Source organism: Cupressus sempervirens, chromosome 3 (assembly GCF_028749045.1).
Source record: "Cupressus sempervirens isolate cs-2001-9-10 chromosome 3, ASM2874904v1, whole genome shotgun sequence".
NCBI classification, from domain to species: domain Eukaryota; kingdom Viridiplantae; phylum Streptophyta; class Pinopsida; order Cupressales; family Cupressaceae; genus Cupressus; species Cupressus sempervirens.
In genome coordinates, this window is record NC_143120.1 from 281,526,447 (window position 1) to 281,539,638 (window position 13,192).

General features: G+C 31.4%; 1 pseudogene; it reads right to left on the reverse strand.

Annotated features, from left to right (window-relative positions):
- Nucleotides 1-751: 751 nt before the first annotated feature.
- Nucleotides 752-2,333, reverse strand: LOC149566033 ((Iso)eugenol O-methyltransferase-like; annotated as a pseudogene).
- Between the last annotated feature and the right edge of the window lie 10,859 nt (nucleotides 2,334-13,192).

Here is a 13,192-nt window from a genome sequence, read left to right on the forward strand (position 1 = left end):
GTAGAACAGTATAAGAAACAATGATGATTCGAAAACTGTTGTTAATAACTTATAGATACCAAATACCAAATACTTATGAGAGGCACAAAGTTGACGTATATGATTCTAATATACCATCCCTTTCAGAGCTCTACTTTATCACAATTGTAATATGCTTTTGAATGAAATGCATGGATTGACATTTGAAAATCCAAAAATGATTTGCACACTCCAAATACTTAGATGCATCGAAGGGGAGGTTGGAGTACAAAGTGTAATTCCAAATTCAGGAATAGTTTTTATGCTCTGATTCAAGCTTTTTGAAATAACAAAATTTAAAGATACAATCAAGTATTCAAGTATCATGAATGTTTAAGAAAGGATAACATATATGATAAAAGTGCTATTTAATATTAATCAATTAGCATATAAGGACTGCTATTTAATATTAATCATTTACCATATAAGGACTTTACAAAACTCACGATTACAGTTATTTAAAAACATAATAGAGAATGTATTAACATTCAATGTAATATATCAAATCCTTCCTCATATAGAAATGTATTTTTACAACTTGATATAATTTTCTTCACAACTTAATATTACTGCGAAAGAGGGATACAATGTCTTAAGAGGGATACTTATAGGATTATTTAATTAAGAACATAATATCATATTCTTTAGAAATTTAGATAAAACATTGTCTTAAGAGGGATACTTCTAGGATTATTTAAATAAGAATATAATATTAAAGTGTTCTACAAATACTTTAAGACTTAGATATTTCTATAAGTACTTGGAGAAATGGCAGTTTCATGATACTATAACTCTTAAACCCTACTTTGAAAAATAATTGACTAAATTCTTCCTCAGTTCTCTCCTTTCCACCCATCGTATAGATGGTCATATGAATGTCAAACAATAATCCTAGTCGATTTGTGCTTCCTTGAGAACCCTCTAGTAGTGCTTCAAAAATTAGGACCTTCCCATGCTTTGGTGTTGCTTCATAGATCTTCTTCAAAAGTTCTACACACTTCTCATCATCCCAATCATGTAAATCCACTGCAATAAATATGACAATAGCTCTTCTGTAGACATAAGCATTGATGTAGCAAAGAAAGTGAAGAAATAACAAAAGAAGACAATAATTGTTATATGAATTGCTAAACCAGCATAATGTTGATAAGAAGTCAACAAATACTAAAGCATATTGTTTCTTAATGACATATATTTTACCTTCATGAAAATTATGTTTCCACGTGGAATTTTGTCAAACATGTTTCCACAAACATACTTAACTCATGCACGAAAAGTGCAATTGCAATTCATAAGACAAGTCAAAGCTAAAGCTATACAATCAGATGTGTTCTATTGGAGAAGTTCATATAATTTAAAACGAACCAGCTAAACAATCTAAAGTTCAAAACATGTAGTTTACATTTGAACTCAAAATTGAGATGAGACTGCTCACTAGCCATCCTTAAAAATCACCCACTAACAAATAAATTAAGCTTGGAAAAATAAGTCAACTTTGACTGTTTAATACTTTTAATCTAAGAATCAAGCTTTTAGTCTAAGAATCAAACCTTAGTGTGTGATGTTTAAGCCGCCCACTACTCACCTGATATGGGAGGTGCAGTTGCAATAATATGGGGCAAGTCAAAGTTAATGCCCTGTATGTGCGGATATTCAGCAATTATAACAGACAATGCAGATCCCACTCCTCCAGCTACATCCACCACACTCCTTGCACTCTTGAATACATCATACATCTTCACGACAGAAGCCATGAGATCTTTTGTATGGCAAGCCATGCCCTCATTCAAAAGCTTGTTGGCTTGAGCATTTGAGCCCACATATTCCCAAGGGCTCATGCCATGGACTTTTATGAAGGGATGACATCCTTCCAAGACAGCATCTTGAAAGTACTGGTAACTATCCTGGTAAGCTTTCTCTGCAAATAATAGCACAAATGGCACACAAGAATCCCTACCTCCTTCCTTCACTAGCTGCTTGGAAACACTGTTCAACCCATACTTTATTTGCTTGCTTTGCTCATCCATATCTTCAGTGAAAATTCCACAAGAAGCCAGCAGCCTCAGAATCCTAAACAAGTACTCCTTGTGGGGAACAACCTTATTTTCTGTGGAGGCAGAGATATGCTCAGCAATTTCATCAACAGAGAGAGGCTTTTCTCTGATAATTTGGGGGATGTTAAGCAAGACAGCAGCTTTGAGAGCCATGGGCTTTGCAGCGCAAAGAATCATCTCATAAAGGTGGAGATGGGCTTCCATTTTTATTTTTTATGTGAAGCGAAGAGATCTGAATGAATCTCTTAACAATTTACTTCCTTTTATAGAGAAAAACTGTGTTAAGGGGATCAAAGTGAGATCATCATGGGTTCGAATCACTCGGGTACCCAACGAGAGAAATGCTTCCTCACAGTTCATAATAGTGAAATAATCGACACAATTAATTTATCACCTTTTACTCTAGAGATTTTGAGACCTTTTTAATGGATTAACAATAAAATGTCACGATCATTTTGGAATTAAAGGACGATGCCAAACTGCAGATGACAGAGTAAATGAACGAAAATTTTCGAACATGCAGAGCGAGGTTTTAACGCGTTCAGCGCATGTTATGATAGGTCTTTAAAATATCTCTTGTTTTGGTGGTAGGGGAAGAGACTTATAAGGGTCCATTTATGGTGATAGTTTTGTATAGCTATTAGACATAGACTAAAGGAACCGTCTGCGACAGAATGGGTATCAATTTATTATTTAATATTTAATTAAAATTACAAATTTATTGTTTATTTTGTTGGCTACATAGCCAATTGTAGACAAATAGTTGATGAGGATATCTAACTTTTTGGTTGGTGATTGGTCAATTTGTAGACCATTATTGAGATATTCATAATGATTAGGACATTCAACCACAAGTATTACTAGTAGTGGTATTTTTTGGGTAAATAATGAACATATCAAATATTTGGCTAGTGTTTTGAAATGACACTTTTTACCACTTTGTCCTTTAGATCTCTAGAGGGAGATCCATGACTACCCATAGGTGACACCTTAGCTATAAGCTCTTCAATCATTTACACTAACTATTTAAGAATTCTTTAATGGACATGTTAAAGTTGCAAATATTAAAAATTGATCTAGGAGTGACACTCTAAACTTGAAAATATATAAAAATGTGTCAATATACAATGTATATAGCATTTTGAAACTATTTTTTAATAATGTTATTCAGCTTCAATGAGAATTTTTGTTGTCATTTATTTATATATTAGTTCTTTATAAGTTTAGTACTATTGTATCATTTTTCCTTTAACAAGTGCTTAAATAAAACTACTTTGACCTATTAGAATTTATTATGTTTTATATCCTATCATAAGTTTTATACTTTTAAAATTCAAATGCATATTGTTTAACTTTATAATATCTAAAAATCATCCTTCTAGTTTTTGTTTGATTTAATGTCTTGAGGTTTATATAGAATGAATTGATACTAATTTTTCAAAAATATAATTCAGAATTTCTATTTAATCTTTAATCTATCTAGTAAGTCCTTAAAATACTAATAACTATTTAATAATTATTTAGATATTTAAGTTCATCTTTCTAAATATGTATCTTTAAATTATAATTAATGGAAAGGATCTATTCATAAAAAATAACTATTAAATAATTATTTAGATGTTTAAAATTTTATTTGATATTTTTTTTTTATAAATATATTGATAGATATGTTGATTAATTGTTATATATTTTTAAAAAAACTATAATAACATTTAATTATAATTTAGATATTATTACTTATTAGTAAATAAATGATTAATTATTTGAAAATATTTTGAATAATTTAAAATAGTTTTTATTTATGTGTCAACAATTCAATAATCTAGATATTAAAAAATAAAATCTAATATAACTAGTTTTTAAGTTTGAAATTAATTACAATACATCTTATTTTAATTTACCATATAATTTAAGATACAATTATTATTAAATCTAATGTTTTATTTATATTTTAAAGCTATCTAATTAAGAAGAAACTAATCTTAATGTAAAAAATAAATTATTAATGCTTAAACATGTTTTCTTACAGGAGACTCAAAACCTCAATTGTTTTATAGAAAGATAAAAAATTGAACATCCAAAATGAAACAATCTTCTAACCAATAGACACACCCACAACCATTTCCAACAAAACATAGGTAAAGCCAACACCAAAACCAACAACTATAGAGATGCAACTAACAATCTAACAAGGTCAAGAAAAACAAAAAAGTGGAACTAACTAGGCTAAAGCTCCCACCTTATCTTTCAACTGAAGCAACTGAATACTTTTTATCTTCTTAGTGACATATTTGATGTCTTTCTACTCAATCTTGATTTCCTTCTTCTGGTTCTTTTTTGTGTTGGAGCAAGTTTGTTTGTTAGGTTTGGTCTTTGCTTCATGATTTCTAGCTTCATCCAAGTTGAGCGCCAAGTTTACAAATTTTCCCTAGTTTATCTGGCTTAGTACCATGCTCAAATACTCAATTGAAGAGCCACAACATTCCTTGACATTTAATTAGCATGTTCTTGGTGACATTTTCTATTTTATCTATCTTCTTCTAAAATTCTTCTATTGCCTCCCAGTTCCTCTATTGCTCAATGACAATCTCTGTTAGTCCAATGGCTCAACATTATTGTTTTGTGTCTCCTAATTCTCCCTTTTGAAGCTCTACATTTTAGGTTCAACATCTTGAAAGAGTGAAAACATTCATTTATCTAACCTATGACAAGTACAAGAACTTAATTTAATCTTAGCTGGATTCATATATATATATATATATAGAACTCCATTGAGAAAATCACATCAATGTAAAATTCACCTATAGAAAGAAAACTACTTACTGAGTTTTAAGATTTTGTTATATATCCAATCACTTTACTATTATTATAATGAAGGATTTAATTGGTCTTTCTAAAAGTGTTAATAGTGTAAGTCAATCCAAATGTGAAATCTTAATTATTATTTTTATTATTTATTTGGATGTAAATCTCAATATGCCCAATGGATTTTTTAAATAATTATTTGGGAATAGCATAAGATTATTTATGTAATTTTCTATATCCATAATGAAAAGTGTGAGAAAATCATAATTAAATTAAGTTTATGTGGAGAGAAAACTATAAGAAATTATAGAACTAATTTAATATTTGAAAACTATTTTTTAATAGTATTTTTAGTCCCTATGAGGAATCTCTATTAATATTTATTTATTTATTTTAATCTTAGCATGACCTATAAGTATTTTACAAAAAAAAATAGGACTAACTTACTAATGAATAATAGAATTATGTATGTATTTTCTTATATCAACAATGAAAAGAGTTAGAAAATCATGTTGTAATACTTTAGAATAACTGAGAGGAGGTCGAGGGGTGAATCAATTATCCAACCTTGGTCCAGATGTATAAATAAAACTTTTCACAACTTAGTGAACCCATAAAACATTATTCATCATGCATGCATCCATAGGATTATGCAATCACTTAAAACTTGTAGGTTATTGTCAAATCAACTTTATAGAAATGTAAAGCATGAAACATAATAGATTCATCAACATATTTGACACAATTATTTATGTGGAAACCCAATTTGGGAAAAACCGCGAGTAACATGCTACTCTTTTAACACTTCTGAAGTGATGTCCTATGAAAGGTCAATCTTGTTAAAGGTTACAATATACACTATTAAATGTGATCCTATTAAAGGATTTCAATCACCTTGTTATGAGTGAGCCTTATTAGAGGACTTTAATGTCATCTAATTAAAGGATTTACAAATGATTATTAGGTCAACCTTAATCCAAAGGATTTACCCTAGACTGATACAATTGTTAGAGCATAATAGTAAGGCTTTGATCTAATACAACTTACAACTTCATTTGCAAATTATAGATCACTTTTTAGTCCTCAATTCCACTTGGCCTTCATACTTTGCAGCTCTAACAGCTTGTTCAGGCTCCAAGGATTCATACCCTTAAGCCTTCTTGCTTAACATGCCATTGCAAAGTCTTCCTTTAGATCACTAGATAAAGCAAAACCCTTGACTCCCTGACTTCCTCAAGTTCTTTCACATCACAAACTTGCTTCATGGCTAGTCATTGCTATAAATAGGAAATTAAGACCTTTTTCCTCTCATTCTCCATTATTCAATTTAGGGTTTGGATGGATTAGGTAGGATACAATGTATCTACCCCATATCTCATATCTCTTCCAAAAACTTCTCGTAGAATCCTCTTTGAATTCACCTAAAAATAATTTACCTTCAATTCTGCGCCACCAGCTCATCAACCTTATCTTCCACCTGGTTCACATAATCCAAGAAAGAAAACTTGTCAGCTTATATCCATTGAATTTATGTTCTTTTGAATAATGTAGCAGCTTGACACTAGCAAGTTTTCGATGCTCAACACATACTCCGTTGCTCAGCTTCCACTATGAAATCACTCAGCACGAACAAAAGATTACTGGTGCTTGGCATCAGCTAAACTTTACTCAACATACACTAGAATAAAATTTTACTTGGCTCCAACTGATTTTTCGCTTGGCTTGCCCTATCTTTTCTCGACACCTACTATCCACTTAGTCAAGTTTGGTAGACAAACTTTGTGTAACTTGTTCTTCTAAACTTTCTTAGTGTAACCAACCTTTGTAATCTTATGTAGATTATCAATACACCATGTTATCACTGTCTTAACTTATTCTTGTACTTCATTACATAATCATAACTCAACCTTTCCTCTGGGTGCTATTATTACATCTTTTGATCAAATCCTCTTCATAAATCAAATAAGTGATAGTACTTGAATCTTATAAGAAATTGTCTCACCATCAAATAGCAAGTTTGATATTAGTGGCAAAGCAATGCTTGAAGCATATTTTTCATAATTATTTGTTCTCAACAATCTCTCTCTTTCAACAATCTCTTTCATTGTTTAGATTTTTCAATCTATTCTCAACAATATCCTTCTTTGGCATTGATGGCAAACCAAATAGTAAGTTCACCTTGTTCAATGAAACTAACTAGGATAGAATAGTAAGACAATACAAAAATGAAAACTTGTATTGAAATCTTTCCCTCTATCAGTAACTTCCATCTTCTAAATAGGTCACAAAACATTTTCTTATAACTCCCTCTTACTATATCTCCCTCTTACTAGGTAGATGTTAAGATTTCTCTCTCTTTGCTCTCCAATTCAACGACTGTCTCCTTCAACAGTTATCTCCCTCTTATGATTAGTAAACTTTGCCTCCTTGACAACAATGGCAAAGACTTGTCATCTTTAACATGATAGATATCAACTTTTTTAGTTTCTTCAATTTCTCCCTCTATCACCTTGCTTGTGATTGATTTGAAGTTTTAGCTCCTTGATTACTTTAGGCAGCTCCTAAAGTAAGATCATCTGCATCAATGTGTAACATATGAACATCAGCTTGTTTGATGTAGGGCACTCATCTTGTTACTTAGATAGCGTTAGATAGGGGTATCACCCCTATTTTACCTCTTAGATACTCATTAGCATCCTTAGGTAGTGCTTTTGTGAATATATCAACAATTTTTTCCTTGTGTTGACATATTCCATCTTCACCTCTTTATCTTAAACTAATTCTCTCAAGTAATGATACTTGATTGCAATGTGCTTAGTCTTTGTGTGCATCACAAGATTCTTTGATATATTGATAGCACTCATATTATCACAATAAAGTATGATTGGTTCTATGATCTCTTCCTTCATACCTTTGACTAGCTATTTGATCCATACAATGTTTGTACAATTTACAACAGCAACAACATATTCAACTTCAGTAGTAGATTGTGAAGTGCAATTGTGTTTCTTACTAGTCCATGTAACCAGCCTCTTTCTTAAGAAAAATGCTCCTCCACTAGTGCCCTTTCTATCATCAATGTTTTCAGCCCAATCAGCATCAGTGTAAGCTCTCAATTCAAAATTTTCATTCTTCTTATAGTATAGACCAAACTCTTCTATTCCTTTTAGATATCCCATTATTCTCTTTACAACCATCAAATGATTCTCCTTAAGTTTAGCAGAAATCTTTCAACTATCCCTACACATAATGCAATATCAATTTTTCTATGCACTACAAATTGAAATTTGCCAATCATAGACTTGTACAATGTTTGATTCACCTCAGCTAAATCACCATTCTTTGACAACTTATGTCTTGTTACCATAGGTGTACTTACTAGTTTGGAATTCTCCAATCTAAAAGCAGTTAATATTTCCTTGACATACTTTGATTGAGTGATGTATATGCCATATTTCATATGATATACTTGCAAACCCACAAAAAATTTGATCTCTCCAAACATAGACATCTCAAAATTCTTACTTTATCTAATTTGCAAAATCCTTACATAAAGCATCTTGACCTCCAAATATGATATCATCAACAAAAAATTTAGATAACAAAATACTTTTTCCTTTCACTGTCTTCATGTATAGATTATTGTTATTATTAGTCCTTTCAAATCCAATCTTCACAAGATAATTATGAAGTCTCTCATACCATGCTCTTGGAGCTTGTTTCAAACCATATAGAGCCTTGTGTAGTCTACATATCATGTTCTTATTGTTAACATCAACAAAACCTTCTAGCTATACTATGTAAGCTTCTTCCTCTAATATACCATTCATAAATGCAAATTTAACATCCATTTGATAAACTTTGAAACATTTTTATGTAGAATAAGCAAGTAGAGTTCTTACTCCTCCCAATCTAGCAATAGGGGCAAATGTCTTTCCATAGCCAATTCTTTTTTCCTGTGCATATCCCTTGCAAACTAGTCTTGTTTTGTTCCTTGTGACTACACCATTTTCATCTAGCTTGATTCTAAACACCCACTTGGTACCAATCACATTTTTTTCTTCTAGTCTAGGAGCTAGACTCCATGTTTTTTTTTTTCATAATTTGTTTAATCTCTCTTTCCATGGCTTTACTCAAGTCATCATTTTCTAAAGCATCTCTCACTGATTTGGGTACCTTCGTTCTCAAGAAACATGTATCATTTCTCAATTTTTTTCTTTTCATTGGTATAACATCTTTATCTCTAATGATTTGATTAGTAGGATGATGTCTTTTGACATAATTAGTCAATCTCGGTTTAGCTATTGTTTCTTCATTTTTTCTTTTAACTTCAGAGTCACTAAGTACATCTCTATTAGGTTTCTCAACATCTCTTTCATGTACACTAATCTCTGAATTAGAATGTGCATCCATCTCATTCTATAATTCAACATCTATGTGGCTCAGTTCTTGAATGCAACTTAACATTCATAGAGTGTAACTCGGGAGTCACTAAAACTTGTTGTTGATTTGTAGCTTGATTTACAACATCTTCATTAGTAGGTGTACCTTCATAAAAGTATAAAAATGATTTGTATTCTTCTAGTTCTTTCATAGGTTCAACCTCATATACCTCTATATATTCATCAAAGTTCACATTTGCACTTTTCACAATTCTGTTATTGTTAGTAATTAAACACTAATAAGCTTTACTTCTTGTGGAGTATCCTAAGAATATACCTTCTTCTATTTTTTCATCAAGTTTACCATTCCTAACATCTTTAAGAATGTAACATTTACTTTGAAATACCTCAAAATATTTTACATTGGGTGCGTACATCCATACAATAGCTCAAAAGGTGTTGATTGAGTACCTTTCTTGATTTACACATGGTTCTAGGTATAGAAAATTGTATTTATAGCTTCTCTCCAGTATTTCAAAGTAGCATTCTTCTTCATCATGAGTATTCTAGCATAGTCCATTATAGATCTATTCATCCTTTTAGCTATTCCATTTTGTGCAGGTATTAAATAGGGGTAGATGTCTATCTTCTGATTCCTCTATCATTACAAAACATTTCAAACTCATTTGTCATGAATTATCCTCCTCTATCAAATCTCAAAGACTTTAGGCTTTTACGTGTTTCCTTCTCAACTCTTGCTAAGTACCACTAAAACAATTGGAAAGCATCAAATTTCTATTTCAAAAACATAACTATCATCATCCTAGAATAGTCATTAGCAAATAACATAATATACTTATCTCATTTGTAGCTTTCCACATCAATTGGTCAACACAAGTTTGTATGAAAAATCTCTAGTAATCCTTTAGAGGTATAAGTTTTACTCTTAAAACTTGACTTAGTCATTTTTCCCTACTAACATTGTTTGCACATTACATTATTAGACTTCTTCAATTTATTCAAACCTCTAACTTTATTCATCTTACTAATACTAACCAAGTTATCAAATTTAACATGACATAACCTCTTGTGCCATAGCCATACATCATCAAATTTTATAACAAGATAGGTAGCATCTTTTATATCAAGATAGAATAGATTACTTCTAGTTTGATGACGCTTTCCAACCAATTTTCCATTTGTGTCATATATCCTAGCAATCTTATTTTTAAAACTCAACCTTACATCCCAAATTATTCAGTTATGACACACTCAAAAAAATATAGTTAAGTACTTTAACATAGTAAGAATTGTCAGAAAAATTCTTATCTATGAGTTTGATAGAGCTTTTTCCTTTTATCAAACATGGTGCATCATTACCAAATCTTATACTATTTCCATCATAACAATTCAGCTAATGAACTTACTTTTGGATCCAATCATGTGATGGGAACACCCACTATCAATGATCTATCTATCATTCTTGTTCACACAGGTCACCAGTGCAATTTCCTCATCTTTATCAGATTCATTCTTCATTGCAACATACACCACTTCGTCATCATGTTCATCAAATTCTTCTTTTATTTCCTCTTTAGCAATGTAGCAAGACTTCTTACCTTTTTCTTTGTAATCCTTGCTATCTTCATCTCTTGTACCATTGTACTTATCACCGCTTCTAAAATCCTTCTTCTCTGGACATCCAGTAGCAATATGACCAATCTCATTGCAATTGAAACAAATGATGGGTAACTTACCTTTGAACTTGCCTTTACCTTTGTGGAATCTGCTTGCTAGTAGTTCTTCAAGTTGTTCAACATCCTCCTCATCTCTATCACTATCACTAGACACATACTTCTTTTTCTTTTCCTTCTTTTCATCGAGTTCCTTCAATGATACCTTAGCTTTGAAAGAAGATTCGATATTTTCAAGTTTGTAATTCTTATATCATCAAACTTTCCTCTGAGACTTTTAACTTTGGCTCTTAAAACATTTGCATCTCCTCCATAGATAGTGGTTAGGGAATCCCACATTTTCTTTGCACTGTCAAGACCTTTGATATCATAAAGTTTGGCATAACTTACGGTAGAGGCAATCTCCAACATTTCCTAGTTATGTTATTTCTTCTTCTTCATATCCTCAGCAGTAGGGGCACTGGCAAGATCAACATGCTCCACTAAAATGGTAGATTGTGCATGATCTCCAAGTCCTCCAACGTGTAGCTTCATCAAACTTTTCAATGTAGGAAATTTATCTCTATTGATCCAAGTACTTCTCTTTTTGACATCTTGATCTTTGTGCTTCTAGTACCTTCAAACTAGTCCTCTTAAGAAGAAGTCTCTGATACCAATTGTGGTAATACTTTAGAATAACTTGGGGGGGTGAATAGAATAACTTGGGAAAAATCACTAGTAGCATGCTACTCTTTTCACTCTTTTGAAGTGATGCCCTATGAAAGGCCAACCCTATTAGATGTTATAATACACACTATTAAATGTGACCCTATTAGGAGTGAGCCTTGTTAGAGGAGTTTAGACCATTCACTTGGAATGTCACCCAGCTAAAGGATTTACAAATGAATGTTATGTCAACCTTAGTCCAAAGGATTTACCCAAGACTGATACAATTGTTAGAGAGCAATAGTAAGGCTTTGATCTGATACAACTTACAACTTCATTTGTAGATTATAGATCACTGTTTAGTCCTCAATTATGCTTGTCCTTCATACTTTATAGCTTTGATAGCTTGCTCACCCTCCAAGCATTCATACCCTTAAGCCTTCTTGATTAACATGTCATTGCAGACTCTTCTTTTAGATCACTAGATGAAGCAAAACCTTTGGCTCCTTGTCTTCCATAGGTTCTTGCACATGAAAAACTTGCTTCATGACCAACCATTCCTATAAATAGGAAATTAAGATCTTTTACCACTCATTCTCCATCATCCAATTTAGAGTTTGGATAGATTAGGTAGGATACAATATATCTACCCCATATCTCATATCTGTTCTAGAAACTTCTCCTAGAATCCTCTTTGAATTCTCCTAAAAATAGTTTACCTTGAATTTTGTGCCACCACATAATCAACATTATATTTCACCTAATTCACATAATATAAGAAAACAAACTTGTCAACTCAGATCCATTGAATTCATGATCTTTTGAATAATGTAGTAGCTTGGAGTTATCAAACTTCTGATTGTCGACGCATACTAGGTTGCTCAACATCTACTATGAAATCACTTGACATGAACTAAAGTTTATTGGTGCTCAACATCAACTAAACTTTACTCAGCATCCATTGTTTTTCTTGGCATACACTAGAATGAACTTTTACTTAGCTCCAACTGATTTCTTTCTTGGTTTGCTCTATCTTTGCTCAACACCTACTATCCACTCAGTCAAGCTTAGTAGTCAAACTTTGTATAACTTGTTCTTCTAAAATTTATTAGTGTAACTAGAATTTGTAACCTTAAGTAGATTATCAATACATCATGTTATTACTATCTTAAATGATTCTTGCACTTCATTACATAATCATAACTCAACCTTTCCTCTAGTTGCTATTGTTAAATCTTTTGATCAAATGTTCTTCATCAATCAAATAAGTGATAGTACTTGAATATTATAAGCAATTATCTCACCATCAAATAGCAGGTTTAATATTAGTGAAAAAACAATGATTGAAGCATATTTATCATACTTATATGTCCTCAGTATTCTCCCTCTTTCAACAATCTCCTTCTTTGATTAGCTTCTTCAATCTATTCTTAACAAATCATAATTAATTGAGATTTATGTAGAAGAAGGAATCATCATAAAAAAAAAAGAGTATTTAAATAATATATGCATTTGTAAATAACCCAAAACACTCCAAATGGTAGAAAACACATGGCTATTTGTGCTCCAATGTATAACATTTTTATTGTCTTGA